Source organism: Mesoplodon densirostris, chromosome 1 (genome assembly GCF_025265405.1).
Source record: "Mesoplodon densirostris isolate mMesDen1 chromosome 1, mMesDen1 primary haplotype, whole genome shotgun sequence".
Classification (NCBI taxonomy): domain Eukaryota; kingdom Metazoa; phylum Chordata; class Mammalia; order Artiodactyla; family Ziphiidae; genus Mesoplodon; species Mesoplodon densirostris.
The window spans coordinates 116,667,579-116,681,738 of record NC_082661.1 but is presented as its reverse complement, the minus strand read 5'-3'; positions in this window follow the sequence as shown (position 1 = coordinate 116,681,738).

The following is a 14,160-nucleotide window of genomic DNA, read 5'->3' as shown; positions in this document are numbered from 1 at the left end:
CTCCTTAACTTTACAAGCCAGTCTGCTATAAGCATCTGGTTGTAAATGTGCCAATAATGAACAAGGCTGGGATATGCCTCCTGGAATCTTGGCTTTGTACATATTGGGTACTCAGTATAATCTTTCCTGTATTTCTGATCATTTGCCAGCATTCCGATTTTTTAGGAGTAGCAAGGGACATCGGAAGATAAAATAACAGGAAGTAGAAGTCTGATTCTTTACAGACTCGGTCTAGCACATTTGAACGGTCCCTCAATTTCCTGGTTTACAACAAGGGGTACCCAGTGACTGATGAGCCTGGCTACAACAAATTTTGTACTGGAAACCTTAGACTTCCTACGCATCCAAATCAATCATCTGCTTGGGCATCTCCACTACAATACATATTATTGGTACGTCTCTAAGTCGACTTCACCCTTCCTTTTGCAAGCCTATTTCTTAACACTGAAATCTTTCATTCACAATTAATGTTGAATTTGCAGTCACTTTTAAATCCTATAATTTGATCAGAAAAACTTATATTTAAAATATAAACTTAGATGTATGCACCCCCAAGTTCATTGCAGCATTGTTTACAATAGCCAAGATATGAAAACAGCCTAAGTGTTCATGGATGGATGAATGGATAAAGAAAATGTGATGTGACATATATATATTTTTTCTCTCTTGTATGTGGAATTTAAGAACAAAACCAAGCACAAAACAAGCTCATACACACAAAGAACTGATTTGTGGTTGCCACAGGTGGGGGGTGGAGGTGGGCAAAATGAGTAAAGGGGGGTCAAAAGGTACAAACTTTCAGTCATAGATAAGTCATGGGCTATAAGGTACAGCATGGTGACTACAGCTAATAATACTGTATTACATATTTGAACGTTGCTAAGAGAGTAAACCTTAAAAGTCCTCATCACACACCTGCACATATTTGTTGTAACTATGTATGGTGATGTTAACTAGATTGATTGTGGTGATTGTTTTGCAATACATATAAATATTGAATCATTGTGTCATACACTTGAAACTAATATTGTATGTCAATTATACTTCAATTTAAAACATATAATATAGTATAATGTAGTATATAATTTCTCAGCTTTTAACAGTACTATAGTGAGCCGGTACCAATGACATGAGCACAGAGGAAACAGAAGAATTCAGGCACGAGATAAATGTCCCATATAAATGTTGTGCTACTAGTGTCAAAGAGTCATAATCAAAGTATCAATAGGAATAGCTTCACACGTCAAGCTGCCTTATCCAAGTTATTTTTGACAAATTTCATAATTCCTAAATTAAACACAATACTGAAGTCAACACACGTAAATCAGAAATGGTGTTTCAAGATAGGAAAATTACTCAAATACACATAGTGATTTTGTTAGACTTTGTACTTTTAGTGCCTACAATTAGAGTCTAGGAACTCTGTTTTCTACTAGTCAAAAGACTACTGCATATCATGAAAATAGAAGTTACACACAATCCAGAAACCACACCTCATGATATTATTCATCTATGTTTTCCTTGAGTGAACACAGAATAATAAAACGTATTCTCAAAACCAGAACCAAATATTCACCTGCTAAAAGGCATAGGTAAGTTAATACTTCTTAATATCTAAAAATGCTTTCAAATATATCACACCACTGATTTCTTTCAATAGACCTTTGAAAAAGATACTGTTTTATTCTCTTTAGAGATGAGATTCAAACACATTGTAAATGGCAAGAAAAATAGTCTCAAATTCAGATTTTGTAATAGTAGTGTTTATTCCCCATTACAAAGCTTCCATCACTGGAAAGCGGATGTAATTTTGATAAACTTTGATTATGCTCACCATTCCTGAAACACAGATTCTGAGTTCTTTAGTTAATGTGAATGTATGGATGATCTTTTACTTTCTATCCAGATATCTTACCCTGCTCCCTTATATCCAACAAGGCAAGGAAAAAAAAAAAAAAAGGAGGCTAATGCTATTGGTGCAAGCTGTGGCCATATTAAAAAAAAAATAAACTGATTTTCATGAAAACTGAAAAATTTATAATTTAAGCATCTCAATCTACACACCTAAGATAGAATGTTTGCCAATATTTGAAATCCCCTGCTAATATTTTCATAATTCCTTTGCCAAGTGTGAAACTTGTGAATGTCATAAGGAAAGATTCCCTCCAGCAAATATGTAGATCAGATCAGAACTGAAGATAAAATAGACCCACACATCATTGCACATCCAGAATTCTTTCCACTACCCAGTGAAATGTCTCATGAGTCCATTCAAATATTAAAGATTATCTCTTAGTTGAATCAGCTAAGGGATTTGCAAAAACTATGAACTATATAAAAATATATGCAGTGCCAACTTTTCAGTGCTTCAAACTTGGTCATTCTGCTCACTCCATTTTAATAGGACTTTAAAAAAGTTTTAATGCTCACCACTTTTATTCCATCATTTTATTGTTTTCTCTGATGTCTTACACAAAATATAGGAAAGACATATATCATCAGTGTTTCACCCCATAGCAGTCAAGTGAAAATATTGTTTCTAGAGACACTTCTAAATGTTATGGACTACTGGTAGTTTTAAATATTTACTAGATATATTGAAATAAGTTGAATGAATCACCAAGTTAAGAACAAAAGGCATTAGTTGCTATACTTGGTAAATCTTGAACTACTGAATTTCTGCAGTTTTGAGCATCTTAACATGAAAGATAATAGTGTTTAGGAAATACAGAAAAACAGGACAATATATTTTTCTATATAGAAAAACTGGCATTAAGCCCCATCTGGAAAAAATAAGAAATTGAGTATAATTTGACCACATATAATAAATACAACTGCAAAAAAATTAGAGGTGACTCTTTATTATTATTATTTTTTTGCAGTACGTAGGCCTCTCACTGTTGTGGCCTCTCCCGTTGCGGAGCACAGGCTCCGGATGCCCAGGGGCCCAGCCGCTCCGTGGCATGTGGGCTCTTCCCAAACTGGGGCACGAACCCGTGTCCCTTGCATTGGCAGGCGGACTCTCAACCACTGCGCCACCAGGGAGGCCCTAGAGGTGACTCTTTAAAACCTCTGAACTTGCAACTGTTCCTATTGCCAAACTTATTAGGAAATCTTGGAAACATTTATTTGCCTTACATTCTACTTCTCTTTATATCTCTAGTACTTAACTTAGTACCTGAAATACAGTGATTAAAAATGTTTTCTCAATTTTACTGAATTTCATAATACGTAGGTAATATCAATGGCCACAACTTAAACCTCCAAGGTATTGAAAGGAGCATTATGGCCCAAACATAAAATGTTCCAAATGAACACTTTGCCATCGTCATAAAATTCTCCCAAGAAGGGGAAAATACCCATATGCTTTGCAATCAACTGGCTGAAAATATTGCTTGTGCTTTGTCACAACATGCTGTTCTGCTGTAGAGACTTATGAATACTGGCTCATGTCCAGTTTGTATAAGAGATTAACTTTGTCAAAGTCTCTGAATATAAAGGCTTAGGCCAATTCATGTGACTCTGGTCACAATAGCATAGCCAACATGAAAAACATGAAAGGAACAAAGACTGACTCATTCATGGTGAAAGATATATGTGCATAACTACTGCAGGCTTCAGCAATGCAAGAAAAAATTGGCAGACTTACTTGAATGTGGTCACTAAAACTAATTCCTTTTTTTTTTTATGGAACTGGTACTGTGAACGCTGATTAGATAAGGAGAGAAATTCTGCCAGGGCTTGGAGAAGAACATTCTTCGTCAATTGATGGGGAAACAAGGCTAGAGCATAAAATATCCTTCTTTCTAAGCAGATGACTTTCAGTGAAAGAGAACCTCTTGCCTCTTCCCATGATTCATTTCTTTGGCACTTTCCTTTCTCTTGAGGATTTTTCTGTAGCATGATTTTGCCCATTAGGTATTTAGACCATGGAGGGGGGCAATGGAACCAGATTTGGCAGAAGTTGTTTGGGTGGTAACATTCATCTTAGCCTTATGTTTGGAAATAGTTAGCCTGGCCAACTGCCAGACATATTTCTTTTGGTCTGTAGGAAATGCTACTCAGCCACCAGCGGTAAAGATTTTCTCCACCTCTGTGGAGAGCAGAGGTGTTGGAAAGAAGAATGACAAATCCGTCTTTTTTGGGAGAGGGGGAGGAAAGAATTCATTGGTATTCTGCTCTGTTGATAAATAGGTAAGGATCACCTATTACATTTCTTGTCAATGATTCATACTTTGCATTCTCAAAAATTAAAAACTAATGTTTAAAGTCAGAAGTTCCTAGAGGGAAAAAGCTCATTTCAAATGCGTATGTATTAAAACACAGAGAGCAAGATTTTAATTTTTTCCTAAATTCTCCACATTAATGATTGAGAATTATGTCCTTTTTTGTTTTCTCCTTTCACATTTATTATAATATTGCATGATTGTAAAGCTCACCTATTATAACTGCAAGTTATATCTGTTTTGTTTTATGTTGTGAAGAGGACAAAGTAAAACAAAATGGATTTGTATTTGTCATGTATTTCTCATGACAAAAGATAGTTATATATAAACTCTTAAGGAAACGCCTAATGAAAATAATACCAAAATATTTTAATTTTTTATTTTTACTTTCACATTACTTCCCTTTACCAGGTAAACTCCAAACATGCAAAAACACAATGAGTTTTAATTTGGGAGCCCTATTTGGCACACATAGGAATGCAAAGACTGTCTTATCTAATGGAAATAATTTGAGTGCTGGAAAGCCTACAGTCATGAGTATTTGGTCCTTGGTCTCCTGTATTTTAAGTGGATTTTCCTCTATTCTATCTTATATTTTACTTTTGCAAATTAAATCCCTCAACAGATAACTCAGTTCCATCTCTAAGCAATAAATACCTGATGTACTGGTATGTTGGGTATCATAAAGCTTAAGATATTGTTAATTCTGAAGGAAACTTGTTCAGTATCATTTAGGTTTAGGATTAAGATATCTCTGTAAAAATAATCTTCATTCTAACCGTTAATTTTCACTTGAGAATTTCTATGAAAATAATTTCAAGGGAAGCAGATTGTTTGGTTAATGTATAAAGTAAAAACATCTGAAAAATCAACCATTAATGGGTGTTCACAAGTGCCATTCACTAAGTGTATAATTTTTATTAATTATTTCACTTTACTCTTAGAGGAAGAAAGTTAGTATTAATATCCTTATTTTACAGATGGAAAAAATTATACTTAATGATATTAAATAACTTACTTGAAGTAACACAACAAGTGGATGCTGGATCCAGGATTCTAAGTCCCTTTTATATCATATTTTGAGTAACATTAAGCTGATAGTACAATTTCTTCTGTTCAGTGTCTTAGTGACATAGAGAGCTATCTTGCCCCCTTTTGGAATTACTCTCTCCATAATTTAACTCCCAGGGTATTTATTACTTTTATGAGCCTTAAAGCAGTCTACTTTTATTATAGATATTACATGCTTGTCTTAATACTGTTGGAGATTTTAAGTTTAAATCAGGACCCATGCCTTTTTTATATGTTAATAACATGGTATTTTATACATAGTAGGTAATCAATAGTGAGTGAATGCTTGCCAGAAAGTTATTGTCTTTTGTAAAACATCATAAAGATTTCCTAACACCTCGTTCTTTATATTAAAGGTGACTTTTTAGATTAGGTAAGCAAATGTTGGATCAGTAACTCACCATATCTTAACCATAATTTTTAAAATTATAGATTCTTGCTCTTTCTATCACATTAAGACTTCTAAATCTTATCCCTGGTTGTCCTATTCTGTAGACTTTTTTTTAAACATCTTTATTGGAGTATAATTGCTTTACAACGGTGTGTTAGTTTCTGCCTTATAGCAAAGTGAATCAGCTATACATAAACATATATCCCCATATCTCCTCCCTCTTGCCTCTCCCTCCCACCCTCCCTATCCCACCCCTCTAGGTGGTCACAGAGCACTGAGCTGATCTCCCTGTGCTATGTGGCTGCTTCCCACTAGCTATCTATTTTACATTTGGTAGTATATATAAGTCCATTCCACTCTCTCACTTCATCCCAGCTTACCCTTCCCCACCCCGGGTCCTCAAGTCCATTCACTAGGACTGTGTCTTTATTCCTGTCCTGCCCCTAGGTTCTTCAGAACCATTTTTTTTTGTAGATTCCATATATATGTGTTAGCATATGGTATTTGTTTTTCTCTTTGTGACTTCACTCTGTATGACAGACTCTAGGTCCATCCACCTCACTACAACTAACTTAATTTCATTTCTTTTTATGCCTGGGTAATATTCCATTGTATATATGTGCCACATCTTTATCCATTCATCTGTCGATGGACACTTAGGTTGCTTCCATGTCCTGGCTATTGTAAATAGAGCTGCAATGAACATTATGGTACATGACTCTTTTAGAATTATGGTTTTCTCAGGGTATATGCCCAGTAGTGGGATTGCTGGGTCATATGGTAGTTCTATTTTTCATTTTTTAAGGAACCTCCATACTGTGCTGAGCATCACTGATCATTAGAGAAATGCAAATCAAAACTACAATGAGGTATCACCTCACAACAGTCAGAATGGCCATCAACTAAAAAATCTACAAACAATAAATGGTGGAGAGGGTGTGTAGAAAAGGGAACCCTCTTGCACTGTTGGTGGGAATGTAAATTGATATTCTGTAGACTTTTATTAATTTTTTATAAACTTATTTATTTCCTAATTACTATACTTGTGCTCAAAATCACCACCACCTCTGCAGAGAAAGACTTCTTTTCATCCTTTGCAATACTTTCTTTCTTTTTGTTTTTTTTAATTTTTATTTTATGTTGGAGTATAGTTGATTTACAATGTTATGTTAGTTTTAGGTGTATAGCAAAGTGATTCAGTTATACATATACATATATCTATTCTTTTTCAAATTTTTTTCCCATTTAGGTTATTACAGAATATTGAGTAGAGTTCCCTGTGCTATACAGTAGGTCATTGTTCATTATCTATTTTAAATATAGTAGTGTGTGTATGTCAATCCCAAACTCCCAATTTATCCCTCTCTCCCACCTTTCCCCTTTGGTAACCATAAATTTGTTTTGTAAGTCTGTGAGTCTGTTTCTGTTTTGTAAATAAGTTCATTTATATTGTTTAGTTTAGATTCTGCATGTAAGTGATATCATATGATATATGTCTTTCTCTGTCTGACTTCACTTAGTATGATTATCTCCAGGTCCATCCATGTTGCTGCAAATAGCATTACAGTATTTTATTCTTTTTAATGGCTGAGTAATATTCCATTGTATGTATGTACTACATCTCCATTTATCTGTCAATGAACATTTAGGTTGCTTCCATGCCTTGGCTATTGTGAACGGCACTTCAGTGAACATTGGAGTGCATGTACCCTTTTGAACAATGGTTTTCTCTGGGTGTATGCCCAGGAGTGGGATTGCTGGATCATATGGTAGCTCTATTTTTAGTTTTTAAGGAACCTCCATACTGTTCTCCATAGTGGCTGTACTATACCATGTTCTTGGATTGGAAGAATGGAATATATTCTGTCAATTCCTGAAAATCCAGTTTTAGATTTTCTAACCCAATCACAGTTATCAGTAGGACTTCCCTTTAAACAAAAGCATATGTCTCTATCTTTGTCCATATTTCCTGTGTAAATATGTCCAATTCCTCTGTATGCCTAGTTCTTGTCTAAACAAGATTCTAAAATTTCTGGAATAGACATGGTCTATGTTTTACATGCCCTTAAAAATTATCTAAACTTGTAGTACTCAGTAGAAGGCTTTTGGTAAGCCATTAGGAAATTTTAAGAAAGTGCAGAAGTAGAAAATAGTACAATGATTAATTTCCATTGTTAAACGAATTAGTGCCAGTTGCCTGGGTTTAAGCGCTCTATCATTTTTTTGCCAGTGTTCTGAGTGAACCAGTCTTTCTAAATGTGTTTTATTAACATACTACACAATCAGCAGATGTTCATTTACACTGAGTGGACAACAGGCTTGTTCATGTCAAGATGTATTTGTATAACAATCTTGTCCAACCATGTGCATAACCATTTGATCTGTGGGAGTTAATAGTTCACTTACATTATTCTCAGGATGGTATACAGCTAAAAGAAAGCTGATCTTTTATGAAAGTGCTCCAGATGTTCAGCACTAAAAGTTTAGAGCTTGAAATTCAAATAGCACATTATATATTATTAGATCTATTAAGATCTGCTTTCAGAGACTCTTAAATACTTGTTCTTTTCTTTCTGTCTTCCTGGTGCATTATATTTCTTTGCCCCAAATGGGGCACTTTTTGCAAGATATCACTGCCATTAATTATTATCCTAAAATATATAATGCATTCACATAGGGTGAAACAGATCATAAATTCCTAACATTTATTATTCACTCATATGAACCAATAAAACAAGAGTGAATAGTTTGAAAATAAGTGGTTTAATATATATATATGTAACTACCTATCTATCTATCTCACTCCTCTATCAGAATACTGAGAAGCAAGCTACCAAGTTATTAGATTTCTAAAAATTGTATATAAAAGCAAGATGATTATACTAAAATCAGAAACGTTGGCTCATTTATGTAAGAAGACTAGATGATGTCTATAATTGGACACAGCTGGACATAACTGGACAGATCATGGGTTGTGATCCAAGGGAAAGACCTGCCTCATGCTAATTTTTATATTTAGAGGGAAGTTGGGAGAGGTCAAGGAGCACCACACTGGTTGATAACTTTCTTCTTTGGTTAAAAAGCCTTGTTGAAGAGAGGAACATCCTCTATGAACCAACACAGTTATTAGTAAAAAAAAAAAAAAAATCCTGAGAGAGCTCATTCCTTCCTGGTAATACAGGTCATTGCTAGGAAGGGGTCCAGGGGAATGGGGAGAACACAGCAGGGGCCACCAGCACCTTGTCTCCTCACCCAGCAGAGAAGGCTAAGACGGTGCAGAAGGAGAGGTGAGAAAAAAATGGAGTGGAAAGTTGAAGCTCTCCTTGATACACTGTATGCATAAAGTTTGATCACTTAGTTAAGATTTTTCCAGACAAAATTTGCTTATTGTTTACCTCCATGCGTTCACTCCACCAGGAGATCCTAGCTACCTTTTCCAGCCGGTGGAGATCAGACCAGCCACCTGTGTGTTAGTTCCCATTCTGAAGAACAACCTTACAAAGACCAGCACCACTCATGGAGCTGCTTCATGTATTGAAGTCTTCCCTGGTACATTTTTGGCCATTAGTTTGCTTGCTTGGCCTTCTTATATTCCTATGGATATTTGCGTATCATTTATTATTGCCCAGAGAGTAAAAACATAATGAATGACATTTATTATTACACAAGTAATAGATGGTCATTCTAAAGGAAAACTTTTAATACAGACAAGGTCACCTGAGGTCTTATAGATTCCCAAATGAGGACAGTGGTGGGGGTTCCCTTTGGTTCACGGTACTATTGGGAGGTCACAGGCTACAACCAGGCTCTCATGCACGCAACACGTTTTCAATGCGTTAGCTGATTGGCAACTTAACCAATTTAGATATGGTGTACTGTTTTGGAGAAGCCAATTTCAAACATCCTTTTATGTGCATGTGACACAAACTTGGAAAATAGGTTAATATCAGAGCTTCGAATCTATGCACAAATAACCTCCTACAGGTGGCATTATTGGGAGTAAAAATGGATATTCACATTTCCTGATAGTGGTCAGGTGAGAATTTCTTCAGGGAAAATAGTAGATCTAGGTTATATAATTTTTTAGGAGTAATAGTGTTAACAGCTGGATTGTATCTCTTTAACACATGTATGGTGAAGTTCTAACCGAAAATGTGTCTGTATTTGGAGACAGGGCCTTTAAAGAAGTGATTAAGTTAAAATAAGGTCATTAGGATGGGCCCTAATCCAATCCGACTGGTGTCCTTAGAAGAAGAGGACATTTGGGCATAGATACATACAGAGGAAAGACAATGTGAACACACAAGGAAAAGATACCCATCTACAAGCCAAGGAGAGAGTCCTCAGAAGAAACCAATCTTGTCAACTCCTTGATGTTGAACTTTTAGCCTCCAGAATTGTGAGAAATTAATGTTTGTTGTTTAAGCCACCCACTCTGTGGTACTTAGCTATGCCCTATCAGACTAATGCAAGTACTATCATCCCGGTTGCTGGCATGTATGAGGCCATATATGCCCTCCGTTCAGGTGACATAGAAGCCCCCTGGGTCAAGCCAATTCCCCCTGAGGTGCTGAATTGTTGTCTGAGTCATCCACACCATAAAAGCCAAAAAATAAGGAGCTGGGCCTTACATAATGACTTTGAGCTATCTGCTGATCTCAGGGAGTTATGCCACCTGAAATCTAGGATTACAGCCAGGTTTCTGCCTCTAGGAAGATGTTAGCTGTTAGAGCTCTGCATGGTTATGGTTCAGCCCTTGTTAATAGGTTTATTACCTTTGCCTCACTACTGATGACAGTGAAACAATTAAAAGCAGAATATCATTACATACTGGTAAAGGATTCTGGAACTGCGTACACTGGACCCCCATGTTGGTAGAGTGTGAAATAGGCTCACTAGAAAATTTAACCTCCTGATTCAAACCAAAGTCCTAGTCCTACCAAGGAGCTTTTTATCAGGACTGAGATGTTAAGTATGTCATAACAAATGTGTTTGTAAACTCCCTTCCACTCTGAAAGTTGGAGGAGCAGATATGAGAAACCATTGTAGGAAGAACTCATCGAATACCCTGGGCAGATACCAAGGGACATCCCTGGTCTTGCCAATGGAGGCTCTCATAGGAGCCTGAAGCAGTGTCAAAGGGACTAAGAATGTTGGGTAGATTCCATCCAGCTAAGGATGCCTTATCTCTCAGGGAAGGAGGATTCAGGAGAGGTGACAAGAATTCAGAAAGCAAGGTTTATGGATCTTCTAGGCTGCTTGTGCCACAGGCTTACTGGTTTGTTTCCAGGCTATATGGAACTTCAGTAGGTAGCAAATGAAGAAAACAGAAAAACAGGAGAGGGTGCCAGGGTGTCTATACAGTTGTAAGCCACTCACTAGCAGAGGTACTAGTCAAGCCAGGATACATAACTGCAAATTTTATGCTTGGCCTGTCATAGGACTCTACACTGACAGGTAGAGCAACAGCAATTCATAGCACAGGCAGCTCAAGAAAACCCTAGGCAAGAAAGGCATAAGTCCATATAAACCTTTTGTGTGACTAAGGAAAGTGGTTCCTGCTAATTAGGGGTAGAGGTAATACCAGTAGCAAAGCCACAAAAGCAAATAGAAAAAAGCATCAAATAAATGCCATCAGCATGTTGCCTGAGCATGGTTTGAATAGATGCCCCTTTGTGGAAACTTTGGGGAATGTCATAGCTGTTTTTTCCCACATGCTGGCCCTTAAAGGGGCACTAAACATGGTGCTGTACTTTGCAAGGGTATCATTATCATCCAGACCTCATAAGCTGAGCAAGTATGGTTAGTGATCCACAGGCCAGAGTGTCTAGAATGTAGTAAAAACTTAAGGCTATCATCCCAGTTAATTTTGGCTCTGGAGGAATCCATTATATATGGTCCATTTATGGCAAAGTAATCATAACTGTACCACATTAATCATTTTCCTCTCATAATTTGTTGGGCAGTATTCTTCTGTAGGTTAATATACTTAAGGAACAATGTGCTAATTTTTTAGCATCAAAGATAAAACTAATAGCTGGTTATTTTTCTCTAATGAATTGACCTTTGAACACAGAAAATATCTCCAGATATTTTTCAAATTGAAGCATTTTTTTTCATTACTATCTGCACCCTAGACCAATTGGGGAAAAAGCTGAGTCTCCTAGCCCTGGTGAGCACAAAGTTTATATTTCTCAAACCTCCAGGCAATATGGTACATGTTAATCATGTCTTATATGAACTTAATTGCTCCACATTACCCAATCAGGGGAGGAAATACAATTATATCTATTGATTAAAGCAGATATAATAACAAAAATGCAGACTAATGTATGCATCCTATTATATCAGGCCACATCAAATGACATGGTTGGCTAGTCATGGGCCTTATCATGTAGGGTACATCTTTTTTTTTTTTTTTTTTGTGGTACACGGGCCTCTCACTGTTGTGGCCTTTCCTGGTGTGGAGCACAGGCTCCAGATGCGCAGGCTCAGCAGCCATGGCTCACGGGCCTAGCCGCTCCACGGCATGTGGGATCTTCCCGGACCGGGGCAAGAACCCGTGTCCCCTGCATCGGCAGGCGGACTCTCAGCCACTGTGCCACCAGGGAAGCCCTAGGGTACATCTTTATAGGCTATGCCATTTCAGCATGAATAATTCTCTAAATGTCTCAAGTTCTATCACCAAAACCCAATGATAGTGACATCACCAAAAATGGCAAAATAAGGACCTCTGAAAATGAGCTCCTCCATAACAGAAATTATTTTTTAAATTGAAGAATTGTTATTTTTAGAACTCTGAAGATCAACCAAAGATTTGCAATAACCCAGGCAAAATTTATTCAAGAAAAGCAGTTGAATCTCAGTAAGCACAGCAACTTTTGTGGCATTTTAACTTGCCCCATGACATCCCGTGCTCTCCAGCTCTGTGGCAACCTTGAAAAATAGCAATCCATAGTCCTGATGCAGCCTGGTAGCCATTGGAGGGAGCAGAAGAGAACTGGATCACTTCCAAAGCCTCACTCCCAAAGAATTCCCATTATTTAACCTCTTGGTAGTTCCCTGGAAGACCCCCACTTACAAGATTGTCTGTATTTGACCTAGTTTGGAGCTCACTCAGAGCAAAAATTCTTCACCTGGGAGTGTTTTTCAAAAGCGATTATAGGCAAGTGTCTTAACTTCACACTGCTTGACTTAATGGAGTATAATAGCTGATGCAGACAACAGATGAGAAAGATTAAAAGGAAAAGCTGAGGAATGAGGTGTCCATAATGTTTTTGGAAAGTTATGCCATATTCTGGGAACCTAGAAGGCCATACACAGGTGTACTCGCCCAAAAAAGACCTGAGAGATCCCTAAGCTGTCATATCTAGCTAACTTTGAAGCTCTACATAAGCATGAAGGCAAATGCACAAGTGCTACCTGCCTTACTGAATGCTGAAAACATGCCTGGACATAAACACAAAGCCCCTCAGCAAAGACTGGGGGATTTATTGGTTCCTGGCATTTAAGGAAATATCAGTTCAATCATTAGTTAAGCCAAAATAAAGCTAACAGAGTAAAGATTTCAGTGATCATATACAAGAAAAAATACTGACTTTATAGAATTACTTCAAAAGTTCCTAATGATAAAACAAGCAGACTCTGGAAAGGGGGACAATCTGGTTTCTAGAGTTGCCACACTGTATCATTTTAAATTTCCAGTTATCAACAACAACAATAAAAATAGAGACATGCAAATAAACAACAAAGTGTGGCCCATACATGGGGAAAAAAATCAATAAATAGACATGGTTCTTAAGAATGCCTGGACATTGGAATATCAAATAGAGAATATCATTAAAGAGACAAAAATTATCTAGAGACATACACACACACACACACACATATAAAATGTACACATTCTGAATTTGAGAAGTATGATAGCTCAAGTAAAATATTCACTAGAGGGACTCAAGAGCATATTTGAACTGGTGAAAGAAGGAATTGATGAATTTGAATGTAGCCCAATTGAGATTATCCTGTCTGAAGAACAGGAACAAAGTATGATGAAGGAAATTTGACAATCTCAGGTATGTGTAAGCCCCATCAAGATCATGAATTACACAGTGGGAGTCCCAGAAGGAGAGGAGAGAGGGGAAGGGGCAGAACTTTTTGAAAGGATATTATGTCTCAATTATTTGAGTATAAAAATCATGTAAAGTATATACTCTGATCACAGTGGAATGAAGTTAGAAATCAGTAATAGAAAAAATATTGGGAACTTACAATATTTAATGGAAATTAAACATATGCTCCTAAATAGCCAATGAATTTTTAAAAATCACAAGAGAAAATTGAAAATATCTTCAGATTAATGAAAATGAAAACAGTTGCAAAACTTGTTCTAAAACTACACTCCAAACCTTATGATGGAGTAAAAGCAGTATTTAGAAGGAAATTAATAGCTATAAATGCCTATATTAAAATATA